The 12,317-nt window shown below is 38.2% G+C and overlaps 1 protein-coding gene across 1 annotated transcript in view; it reads left to right on the forward strand.

Annotated features, from left to right (window-relative positions):
- Window positions 1-207: 207 nt before the first annotated feature.
- Window positions 208-12,317, forward strand: part of LOC139445361 (globin-like) — a 53,655-nt gene continuing 41,545 nt past the window's right edge. Inside the window, exon 1 of the mRNA XM_071226494.1 lies at window positions 208-269. The gene's annotated coding sequence lies outside the window, so the exon portion shown is untranslated. The remainder of the gene's footprint in view (window positions 270-12,317) is intronic.

Consider the following 12,317-nt stretch of genomic DNA (forward strand, 5'->3'; position numbering starts at 1 on the left):
GCCTGAATTGTTTTGTTATATTTCCACACCACCAATTGTCCGACAGTTTCTTAACTCTGAAAGTGACAAAACAATCAACCTTGTATACGTATAATGCCGCTCAGTGGGGGGTCGTGCACGTGACTTAGTTCGCTTTCGAAATGTCGTCACGTATGTGTAGAGCGATATAAGTGCATGTGTGTATATATATATATGTAGATTAAACAAGATCTCACAGGGAGTCGTGGTGAACCTCCGCTACGCTCACTGAAAATAGCACTTTTCATAAGGTAGGTAGTGGGTTTTTTATGCTATTATTCTTGATAAAACTTTTAATGTGAAACACTTTAAACATTTATAGTCATTATTTGTATCCGCTATAAAAGTAATCGTTGACTTTGTCAAACGGAGTTTGTGTTTAATTTTTCATCACGGATCTATATTGTTGCATATAATATTTATATTATAAATTTATATTTATACACGAGATTAGTTTTCTTCGCAACTTTCATATATTTAAACGACTCATGTTTGCACAAAACTTAAAACCTGCGTCCAGATGTTACATTTCCAAGGTGGAACGCGTAGTCTGGCTGTATAGATCATTGTAGATATTCGAAAGCCGGGTATTTCATAGAGATACGCTTCCGGTTTTTTTATCACTGTTGGGTAAAACATAAATAATGTTTGTTGTTTTTTAGAAAAGCACAGTTCGTTTAAACAATGAATACGCACTTTGATTCAGTATTGAAAAAAATCAAGAAATGTCTGAAACTTCACCCTCAGAAATCTGACTTAATAAACACTATACAGGTAAACAAGGCGACACCAAGTATCCCTGCCTTAATCAAGGGTCTAGTGAATAAAGTAGACATTTCTCAGCTGTTTGCCTCTTATGATTAAAATCTTGGCTTTAAGCCAAATCCCCGAACGATTTTAAGATAAGGTGCATGACGTGTATCCCTTGAAATATTATCGAGGCAAACAGCACACAAGAAGGTACACCAGCTCAGGAAGTAAAATAACATTGGTTACTTAACCTCTGAGATTCCCTGTAGAACTTTGGTTAAGGTATATTTACTCCTCGCAAAGTCAAATACAGGCAGGACAGGTTTATTGGATGTTCGAACATTTAATGAGATATCCCTTGATTGATGAGGTCGTAAACAAAGGGAGATCACTCCAATGTTCAAAATCTGACGCATATAAATATGGCACTGTTTGATCAGTCATACAGACCGTCCCTGTGTATGTTTCGTGTATGTGCTGCTGACCCGTGAAGATGCGGAGTAGAATAGGTCTTCAGCAACCAATTCTTGCCGTAAAAGGCGACAGTGCTTGTGGTAAGAGGCGACTAACCGGATCAGACTCGCTGACTTAGTTGATGCATGTCATCGTATTCCAATTGCGTGGATGACACTGGATTGTCTTGTCAAGACCTGATTATTTACAGACCGCCGTCATATAGCTGGAATATTGCTGAGTGCGGCGTTAAACAACAAACAAGCAAACAAGTATGTGTTGCAAAGGGAAAATACGTGTGCATTTATCAATTCTACGCGGCTTTGTAGATAGTGGGCGAGTGAGTGAGTGGTTGTTTGTTTTTAACGGAACAGTTATGTCAGGCAGCCTGCTGATAATCAATACTTGATGTGACAAACAATAGTGGTTGATAGCATGAACAACTATCCGATCCTCATTTCCGACAGCTCTTTGTATAAACTACCGGTGACCAATTCCGACCTCCGAATCCCAAGTGGGTGTACATATATCGTAGAACGAAAGCATGGTTACATGTATTTAGCGATCAAGCACAGGATACTGAGGACAGGATATATTATGGGCTTAACTTGAACATGGTCATCTCGTAATACGATATGGTACCGCTAGGCTACCCGACCGCCCCTCGAACCCCGATATAACGAAGTAGGATATGCCTATCGATCTAGCATAATGTTATATTAACCCCCTAAACTACACACACACACACACACACACACACACACACACCACCCCCACCTCGACTCTGTCTCTTGATTTAAACAATAACTAATCTCCACAAATGCTGAATCTTCGTCTAACTCTTAATAACATTCCTATAACTTTTGAAGTCATTTTTCATCTGGTTAAAACTTCAGTGGCTCAAGATGCTGTGTCGTTCCATGCCATTAAATAGTTTATGTGCAAGTTTCGCCTTGCCATGCAAGAATTCAACAATCGTTGGTCAAGCAAGGTTTTTTTTATGTGATAATGATAATCCATTTTTTTCTGTGCTGAACTAGATCATAACGCTTTGCAGTACAGTGATTATTTAATGACCTGATTCAAACTTGCGCTGTCCGTCCCAAACTACGTACTCACTTTTATTGCTACATTAATATCTCAAATTTACAGTTAAAATCTACGCCGGGAGCAAATACCCACCGTGGGAACCTAGCCAAGTGATAACATTATGTTTAGGGTCAGGTGGGGGGTGGGGGTCAGGCTCGGTGATTGGCTGATTGCGACAAAGTAGCTCATAATATCAGTCATTGGTTAATACATCACACAGACTCGATTATCAACGACCACCGTAATACAGGTCGAATACTGCGGACTTTGGTGTAAAATAAACACACACAACATATGGGGAGATTTATTAAGAATTGTAGAAACGTTCAAAGCGTAAAAATAAACATAACGAAAATATATATTGTTTACAAACGCTAAAATATCGCCTAAAGCAGGCTGTAATTTCCGATCTACATATGTGAATATATTTACACAGAGCAAAATAAACCCGACTCAATGGGCGTGTACCCTTGGAATTGGGTTCAAGATCTTTCAAAGGATTCAAACCCAAATATCACGTTTCAAATTCCGGATCTGGCCCCTGTTCCGCAAAGCGATATTAGCGCGAAAAATATATAAACGTGTAGGCTTCCGACTAGCCTTGCTCAAAAGCTGCACTGAATGATGAGTAGTGGTGGAAAGTAATTCCATCCTTATCATATAGGCAAGTCTAGATAAGTGGACAGTGGAAGACGCCGGTCTCCTATAGGGACAACTTCTTATTATAATTTATATATCAATAAATAATTATTTAAAATATTAGTAATAACTATTGCCTTAGAGACTTGCGCAAGTCTAGCTTCCGAAAATCGTAGCGCTAACATCAGTTTGTGAAAGTTTGCCACTCTGTCATGTTATATGCCCGATTTCAACATCATTCTTTCCCCTGTAACCCGAAGCCAGAAACAGCCCGGTGTGCTTGTGTAGGTGTAAACCCTTTGTATTTGTGATCATTACGAACGTGAGAAGAAGCCTGGTTGAGGCTGTGACAATAGAGGCGGGCATTTTATTTCAGTGCCAGTGAGACATACCTATACCACCGTTAAAAAAATGTTTGAAATATTTTATTTTGACATGCACCTCCCATGGTTAAAGGGACTATTCCGTCGAAATTTAGAATCATATGAATAACTATTTGATTTAGCAGTATACCTTCTCAAATCGTAATGCTCGCAATAACTGGATATCACAAACGAAATCTGAGAAATTGTGGCTTGTGGTCACCTGTTAAAAACCGCCATTGCGCGGCCAGACATGTACGTGAGCTAGAGGCGCCGAGATTAGTAGTAGATAAGTGATAAGTATCCATCCTCACATCCTCATTTGATGACGTCACAGGTGCACCTACTAACCTCACGTGACTGATGACGTCACATAACCTTGACCTTGGGGGGGTGGGGGGTGTTGATGTTGTTGTCATGCGATCAATGACCTCGTATAACCTTGACCAATAACCTCGTTTAACAGTTGTATCAACAAACCATTTCCGGACAGTTGAAAGGAAAAACACTTGTGTAAACACGAGATTGTTTTGAAAGGAAACACTTAAATCAACGAGCGCGTATTTGAAACGTCTCCAGTTACTCAGATTATTTTTTATCAGTTGTATCAACAAAGCATTTCCGGACAGTTGAATGGAAAAACACTTGTGTAAACACGAGATTGTTTTGAAAGGAAATACTTAAATCAAAAAGCGCGTATTTGAAACGTCTCCAGTTACTGTTAGTCGAGTGAGTGAAGGTACAGATTAGATTTTATCAGTTGTATCAACAAGGCATTCCCGGACAGTTGGAAGGAAAAACACTGTGTAAACACGAGGCTGTTTTGAAAGGAAATACTTAAATCAACGAGGGCGTGTTAGAAACGTCACCATTTACTGTTATTCGAATGAAGCTACAGATTATTTTTTATCAGTTGTATCAACAAGGCGTTCCCGGACAGTTGAAAGGAAAAAACACTCTTGTAAACACGAGGCTGTTTTGAAAAGGGAACTACTCATATCAACAAGGCCGTCTCCAGTTAGTGTTTGAGAAAGGTCACATGTATATGAAAAAAAAATATATGAATAAATGCAGGAGTTGGTGATAGTTTTTTTCATTTACCATGGAGGAGTCAGCAGTACACACATCCATGCCTCGTTCCACCTCAACCGACTCATGGAAGCTCTTTGGGAAAAGAATACCCAAAACAGAAGCTGTCTTTTTTTCTCAAATCGTTATCATTTATATCGTAGTGATAACTTGCATCGTGAATTTGAGTCTAAACCAAACCAATTCCAACATGTGGACCGCATTGCTCAGTTCGTGTCTGGGTTACATACTACCTAACCCAAAAATCAAATCTAAAAGGAGCGACGCTTAACCCGTACGTGTGATATCGATAAAGAAGCCAGTGGTTTTAATTTCATTAAAGCAGAACGTTTTAGACACACAGAACAAGTTACATATTTTTTTCCCCGACTGTTGAGATGGAGGACAGTGAACCTACGGATTTCACATGAGTGAAAGATAACATCTACGTCAACATTGTGATGGTGCAGTTCCCACGGAAGGGCCTTCCAAAACAGCTGAAAGGAAAAACACTTGCGTAACCATGATACTGTCTTGAAAGGAAATACTAGGCGTTTCCCGGACAGTTGAAAGGAAAAACACTTGTGTAAACACATGATTGTTTTGAAAGAAAATCCTTAAATCAACGAGGGCGTATTTATAACGTCTCTAGTTACTGTTATTCGAGTGAACCTACAGATTATATTTTAACAGCTGTATCAACAAGACGTATACGGACAGTTGAAAGGGAAAAAAACAACAACACACGTGTAAACACGAGACTGTTTTGAAAAGGGAACTGCTGATATTAACAACACCGTATCTGAAACTACTGTGACACTCCCATCAAGTAAATAACCCCTGTGAGAAGAAGAAAAAACAAAAAACAAGAAAGACTATAAAGAACGTATATTTCAAGTCTGAACACATTCTATCTGATCCACGCCTAAACACCATCACCACCATCCTCAAATTATGGCAAAGTCTCTAAAGCGGACGTCAACAGAAGTTGATGATATCATCGTCACCAACAAGGTCTTTAAACCCGAAGTCGTTATTGTTTCAAAGGAAGAGCTTATGTCTAAGCTAGACGATAACGGTGGTCTCCAGGAATGTACAATCCGATGCAAAGTGAGTGATCTACCCAAAAACATATTGTTAGAGATCTTGTCCTCTGAAACTTTCAAAATCCACGATGAAGATGTTTGCAAGACTATCCTATCGACTGTCGAGAAGAAAGGAGGTGATAACAGATTTGATGTTCTCCTGAACCATCAATACTTGGATGCCCTTGAAGATTCCACTCACATGGTATTCACAGGACAGGGTACTTCCAAAAACAAAAGGAAATTCAACATCCTGAAGTTCTTCAAATGCGTCGAAGACAGACGTATCTCTATGGGAGAACAGATTCAAAGTCAGAGTGAGGTGAGAATTATTTTTCAATTATTTATGATAATGGACTGGTTTTATTCTACTCTTAAGTCAACACGCATTATCAATCACATCTGTTACTATACTAACATTTAAAAACTATTTATTTTTCTGTATAGACAATGTAGAATTATGTTTCTTTGTCAAGTTAGATTTACTATTATGGATGACAATGTCCATATTGCGAAATGGTGCAACGTTTCACTGTTCTCAACCAAAGGTGATATATAATATAATAATAATATGCATGCTAAACTATTTGATGGAATTTTAGAACTCTGCGTGCTATGAGCTTTGGTCGTGGCTATCTGTGACCATGACAACAAAACACTACGGATGACGCAGGTCAACCACTCATGCAAGACCTAATTGTCTGCATACAATTAACAAGAAAGAATTAAATTGAAAGATAATAGGACTTTTTATTTTATATATAGGTATAATATTTGACAAATATTTCATCGATGTAGGATTAAGTTTCATAGTTGTAGTTGATCTTGTGGACTACTGTTGAAAGCAATAACTACCTTTCAAATCGAACACTCGTGCATGGACAGGTTAGAAATTATTTATTGCCTAACTAGTTCACATGTCCATGATATCACAATTTCTCATCCATGAGTTAATACATGCATTGACGTATGTAGGTTAGTCACACAATCGTTTTATCACTGAGTAAATGAGCTAACTTAATGTGATTACATTAACAACCCTTAATGAGTTTGCTTAGTAACGCAGCAATTAACTTGTGATTCAGCCCATACAATACCAATCTAGGTACTTAGTTTCATAATATTATTAGATCACAGAATAAATATTGTTTTAAAGAATGAGTGTTTGAACAATTATCTGTTCGGTTCTGTTGTTGTTCTATACTGATTTAATGCATTGCTTACTTCTTTTTATTTTCAGTGACCAGTATCCACAGCTCAATAGAGAAAGAGGATTTCCCTGTGAACTTTCATGAAAAAACTTACAGAAGTTAGCAGTAGAAGAGGCCTGTAATCATAGAACTGTGTATTCAATAGAGGACGATGTCAATGTTCGGTTTTTTTTATTAAAGAACTATGTAATCTTCTTTGACCCTGTTTGTTTTTTTATGTCTTAAAACGGGGGGGGGGGGGGGGGGGGGGGGGGGGGGGGGCACGGGGGGACCAGTCGCTGTGCAGAGTTGCATCCCTTGGTCACGTCAGAAAAATGTGGGTTGGAATCCCGGTTCGCCCCGATTATGTTTCTAGGTTTTGTCGGCAACATACCCTAGCTCGTAGGTTTCACCGAAGTGGTAAACGTCCGAGATCTGCATCAATTTCGGGCTTTTCCTCCCACATTAAGCTGACACGCCGCGATATAACTGGAATACTGTTAAAAGCGGGCGTTAACCACAACTCACTCACTCACTCACAAGTTCTTAAAACAAAAAAACAGTCTATTGTCTCAAGTTGAATGTGAGTGAATGAACTGAGCAGGAGACTGGAAACCTTAGAGCTTATTTAGACAGCTTATATCGAAATTGAAACTCGTTATTTGACAAACAAAACCTGTATGAAATTTCATATCAGGTGTTAAACGTGTTTTTTTTTAATAATTCAACTGGAGTAATCTTGAAAACTTACCTTAATTCAAATGAAAAAAATCTGTTCCGAAACTCGGTAAGTTGGAGTGTTGTGACGCTTGAAATGATCTGCTCGACGGCTTCCTTGAGATCACTAACATCCAACAGAGCGATATGGTTATATCCCGTGGTTTTTGAACAGATAGTGTTTTCATTTGCCTGTCGCAAATGAATAACGTGTCGTCGATGGCGAGTGATAATTGGGCGTTGTATGCCATGGAGAAACTTTTCTGTTGGAAACTGTCAATTTCGGACAGGAAGTAGATGAAAATATCCTTCACTTGACGAGATACATTAAAGTCTAAAATCTGATTACTCAGACCTTGAGGATCATTCCCAATTTGAAACCTGAAATTCGATGTAGTATCATCAAAGATTAGTGTGAACGCCATGATTCGCAAATTCCCTCTTTTGAAAGAAAATTCCCTAAACCTTATTTAAAATATACGCAAAACTTATTATTATGCATGTGTCGAGAAGAAATGCACTTTGTCGCCACCCATCTCAAATATATGAGATGTACAGATGTAAAGTTTTGCTGGTCTCAAGTTCTAGGGATGTTGATGCAATGTCAAGATCATTTCGTCGGTAGGGAGCAACAATGAGCTTCAAATTCGCAACATTTCGGAAAACACATCAGACGTTTATTTACACGAACACATAGGTTTGAAACAGTATACCCAATATAGCTATAAAAACCCAACAAAAAACAAAACATACGACATATACGATGCAGTGCAATGTCTCCCGATATTCTATACGACTCTCGAAAGCTACAGGCTTACCGAATTTCCTCTATTTGAAGCTCTGAACAGCTGAAGAAAAACTAAAAGCAAAAAAAAAACACACCCAACTATTACTTACAATAGAACTCGGTTCTCCAATACAGACCGGCTTCTGATATTGAGGAAAATACGGTAGTTGGCAAATGTCAAACATGTGGTGTATACATATGTACATCGAATAGGCGTGGGACACTCAGCACACTCATTGCAGAGAGCGTATAAAATTTGTGATTTTAGGAAACAGAATGCTTTCCTAAGCATTGCAAGAGTTGTTTTTCACAAAGAAAGTATATTATAACGTTTTCACTTATTCATCCTGTGATATATAATCATGGCGTGTCTCTCTCTCTCTCTGCGTGTGTGTGTGTATGTGTGTGTGTGGTCGTTTTTCAAGACGTTCATCAAAACTTGAACTTTTATTTTATTGAAATAGAGAGGCCACTGACATTACAGCAAGAACGGTGTAGTGTGTGTGCGTGTGTTTTATTTTCCAAAGGATCGTACAAGGACTGGGGTTTGTAACCAGCATATTCATTCTCAGTTCAGAAACATTACTTCGTGAACTTGCGTCCTTGGAGTCAAAACTGTTGTTGTTTATCATTTTTATTGTGTATATTTTTTAAAATTTCATTAAGTTTTTGTTTTGAAATAATTTTTAATTTTATCTTAATACATTTTGTTTGAAAACATGGCTGAAAGGGAGATCATTTCTAAGTACGATTTGCTTGGTGTACCTCAAAAAAGAATTGATAAATTCAAAAATGATATGAGTTTCCGTGTCGATAACGATTTGATTCGACGAGTAATGGGAAGAGGACGTGGGCACTATTTAGAAGGTGAACGTGTACTGGATAAATCAATGATCGCATCTGACTTTCGAACTAATGAAATTTGCAAATATCTCATAGACAGTAACGAAGGAACTAATCGAATTATTAATCAAAATTCAAACAAACCCGTGGCAATTGTTCCTCCATTTAATAATATATCTGTAGGAGAAAATTCAAGACTACCTAGACAATAATGTGATGTATTTTTTTTTTTTTTTGTCTTTCTTTCAAGACGGGGAAACACCAAGTAGATCATACTTGAAAGCTTACAAATTGTCATTTAAGTTATCTTTTTTTTCTTCGACAAGCATTTTGGTTTTCACTCTTTTTATTTTTTTATTGAAAGTTTTAGACATATTTAAATAAACAACATCAGCAGCAACCGACAGTTATGAGAACATTATGGGAAAACATATGATGGATCCAGGGACTTAAAAGTGTCACATCATATTTGGAGAGCGGGATTTTCACCGTGAGATGAAGGTAAAACATTTTATTGTTCAATTATACAAACAAAAATATTTGCTGCTTACTATAGAAGATTATTAGACTATTGTGGGATAATCCGATGCCGTTGCTAAGCCATTTGAACAAAAAACAACAACCAACAACAACGTTTCTCGTGTCTATTTTCATTGTACGACACGACGTTTGAGATAATACTTTCCTTCTAACAAGTGGTTTTATATGAACTAAACATATATGTTGAGTGAACTTACATCAACGCAATTCTTATACATTTATGTCACTAAAATCTGATTCAATAATCTTCTTTTTTTTAAATTTTAGTTATTGAAAGCATCAAACATTAGAAAAGAATACCATTACAAATACAACTGTAATTAAATCTTCATTTTAAATAGCGGTAAGGGGAATAGTTTTATCAACAGATCATCGCTCACGCTGCGGGACAGTGGTGACTCAGCATAACACCGCTTCTTACAGGCATGAGAGATCAGTACAGAACGGACTAATGCAACTAATCGGAGGGTGCGCTTTACATATTGTTTTGCATAATCATATAGATAGGCTACTGCACCTGCGACAGTGAGTTGCATGACAATATATATATATATATTTATACACCAAAGCGACCGTATCGCTAGCTCTCCGTTTGGCTTCGATGAGAGCACGTGGAGCCGCACAACCGAGGTAAACAAAGGCCGTATTACCCTCACTATAAGACGCCTAGCATTAATTTCAGGGGTGTTTGCTGGAAACCTCGCCTCCGTGCGTTATAACAAAATCAAGTGGGAAACATGATATTCGGTGGGAGAATACAGCGTTTTGCACGAGAAATTAAATTCGGAGAGAGGATGTCTTCCCAAGTATGTGTCTATTATGCTTCATTCAGAGTATTTGTAATGACAGGAGAAACCAATGAACGACTATTTCACGAGTTGGAATTCAAGCATTTTACTTCAAACACTGCCCGAATGCATCTGACCCTTAACCATACTTACAGTTTGAGTGTATATATTCGTATTCCTTTGCAGTTATAAGAATAATTTTCATTAATTGTTATGTTTATGTCTAATATCTTCCAAAATAGATGTAGAAGTCAGAAGATCATTTCAGCAACGTGTGCATGATTTCCATAAGCACCTTTCCGTAGTTTGGTTATCGAATAGCACCTGATTAACATCCGTACATACTATTTGGGATTTAATAAATACATCCATTTTGATTTGGAACGAAAATACTAATGCGAGTTCGTCTGCGAGTCGGAAAATTTAAATAATCCATGCTAAGTGACATACATTGTATTTTACCAAATCAAGAGTTTATTGATACCAATTATTGTATATTTTTTCTGTTATTTCACCATGTCACATCACAGTGTTCATCACCTTTAACGCACAACCTCTTGCAGCGAATATCACAGGGTTTTATTGACTGTTTTGTATCAGGTTTGGGTATATGTTAAAAAAGAAAAACAAAACAATGGCAATACACTCCCATCAAGAATATTTATTCGATGCATGAATACAAACGTGATTAAACAATGATATTTAACCCTAAACAGTTTTACAAAGATTCCAATTTTCTAAAGTCTCCTCCCGGCACGCCAAGCACAGATTTGCGTTTTATGTACAGTCTTTTCACACGCTTGTTTTCTGGGTTTCTATGGTGATTTCTCCTCACAAGATGCTTCTTCAGAAGGGTCTAGAGTGTGATAACGAATCAGCTTCGTGAGGTTTGAATCTTTTAACACGTTTCCGTTTGGCAACACAATTTCCAGATTACCCGTCACTGTTAAGTGACCCATGTCAATTTTATGTTTGAGAAATAGAAACAGAGACATTAGTTTTCCTATAGTTCTTTTAGAACTAATGTTTTTGAGAAGATGATCGGGAACTCGCAACAAAAAGTCATTGTTGTTTAAGGGTTGGTTTTCATCTCGACCATCCCTTGTCGATGTGTTGTCGTCCTCCGATTCATTCGCTGTCTGAGGAGGTGCCGGTGTCCGATGATTTTGATTCGCTATCCGATTGGCTGTCATCTTCTTCTTCTTCTGTTCTTCTTCCTGTTCGGACATCAGTCTCTGGTAGGTATCCCTTGCCAGAAGAATCATCGGCTTGCTCATCGTGAAGGGTTGAGAGGTAGGATCGATAGGATCTTATGCAAATGGGTAGAATCGAATGATGCGTGATTAACAACTCCCGTTTGACGCGTCGGCCGATCGTCTTGCTGGCCAAGATACGAATGTACTTCTTGTGTCGCGACAGTCGTATTTTATCCTCTTCCGGTAAGTGTATGTTTCCTCTCAGAATGTTAAATATCAGAGTAATCACTGCCATAAACTGGTCGCCCGACGCGTGTTTCAACAAAGCTTTTCTTTGTCCGGCATTAGCTTGGTTCAACATCAGAAGAAAAGTCACGTGTTTTTCTAGTAGCTCACTCATGTTGAGATGGTCGATCACAAATGTTCCAGCGTGCGTCGACCGATGTCGTTTTATAGCATTTTTGTTTGGTCTAACCTTTCTTGTTGACTTTGGGGCTCGTCCACCATGTGGATATAGCTACAGTGAGGAGAGAGTCGGAAATGTTCGGTCATCGGATCATCTTCTGGTATCCAACGATGAACGCGTAGCTTGCACTTGAAACAGTAGGCTACATCAGTCTCTGGTAGGTATCCCTTGTCAGAAGAATCATCGGCTTGCTCATCGTGAAGGGTTGAGAGGTAGGATCGATAGGATCTTATGCAAATGGGTAGAATCGAATGATGCGTGATTAACAACTCCCGTTTGACGCGTCGGCCGATCGTCTTGCTGGCCAAGATACGAATGTACTTCTT

Source organism: Haliotis cracherodii, unplaced genomic scaffold, assembly GCF_022045235.1.
Source record: "Haliotis cracherodii isolate W230 unplaced genomic scaffold, xgHalCrac1.p SCAF_6, whole genome shotgun sequence".
In the NCBI taxonomy this organism is placed as follows: Eukaryota; Metazoa; Mollusca; class Gastropoda; order Lepetellida; family Haliotidae; genus Haliotis; species Haliotis cracherodii.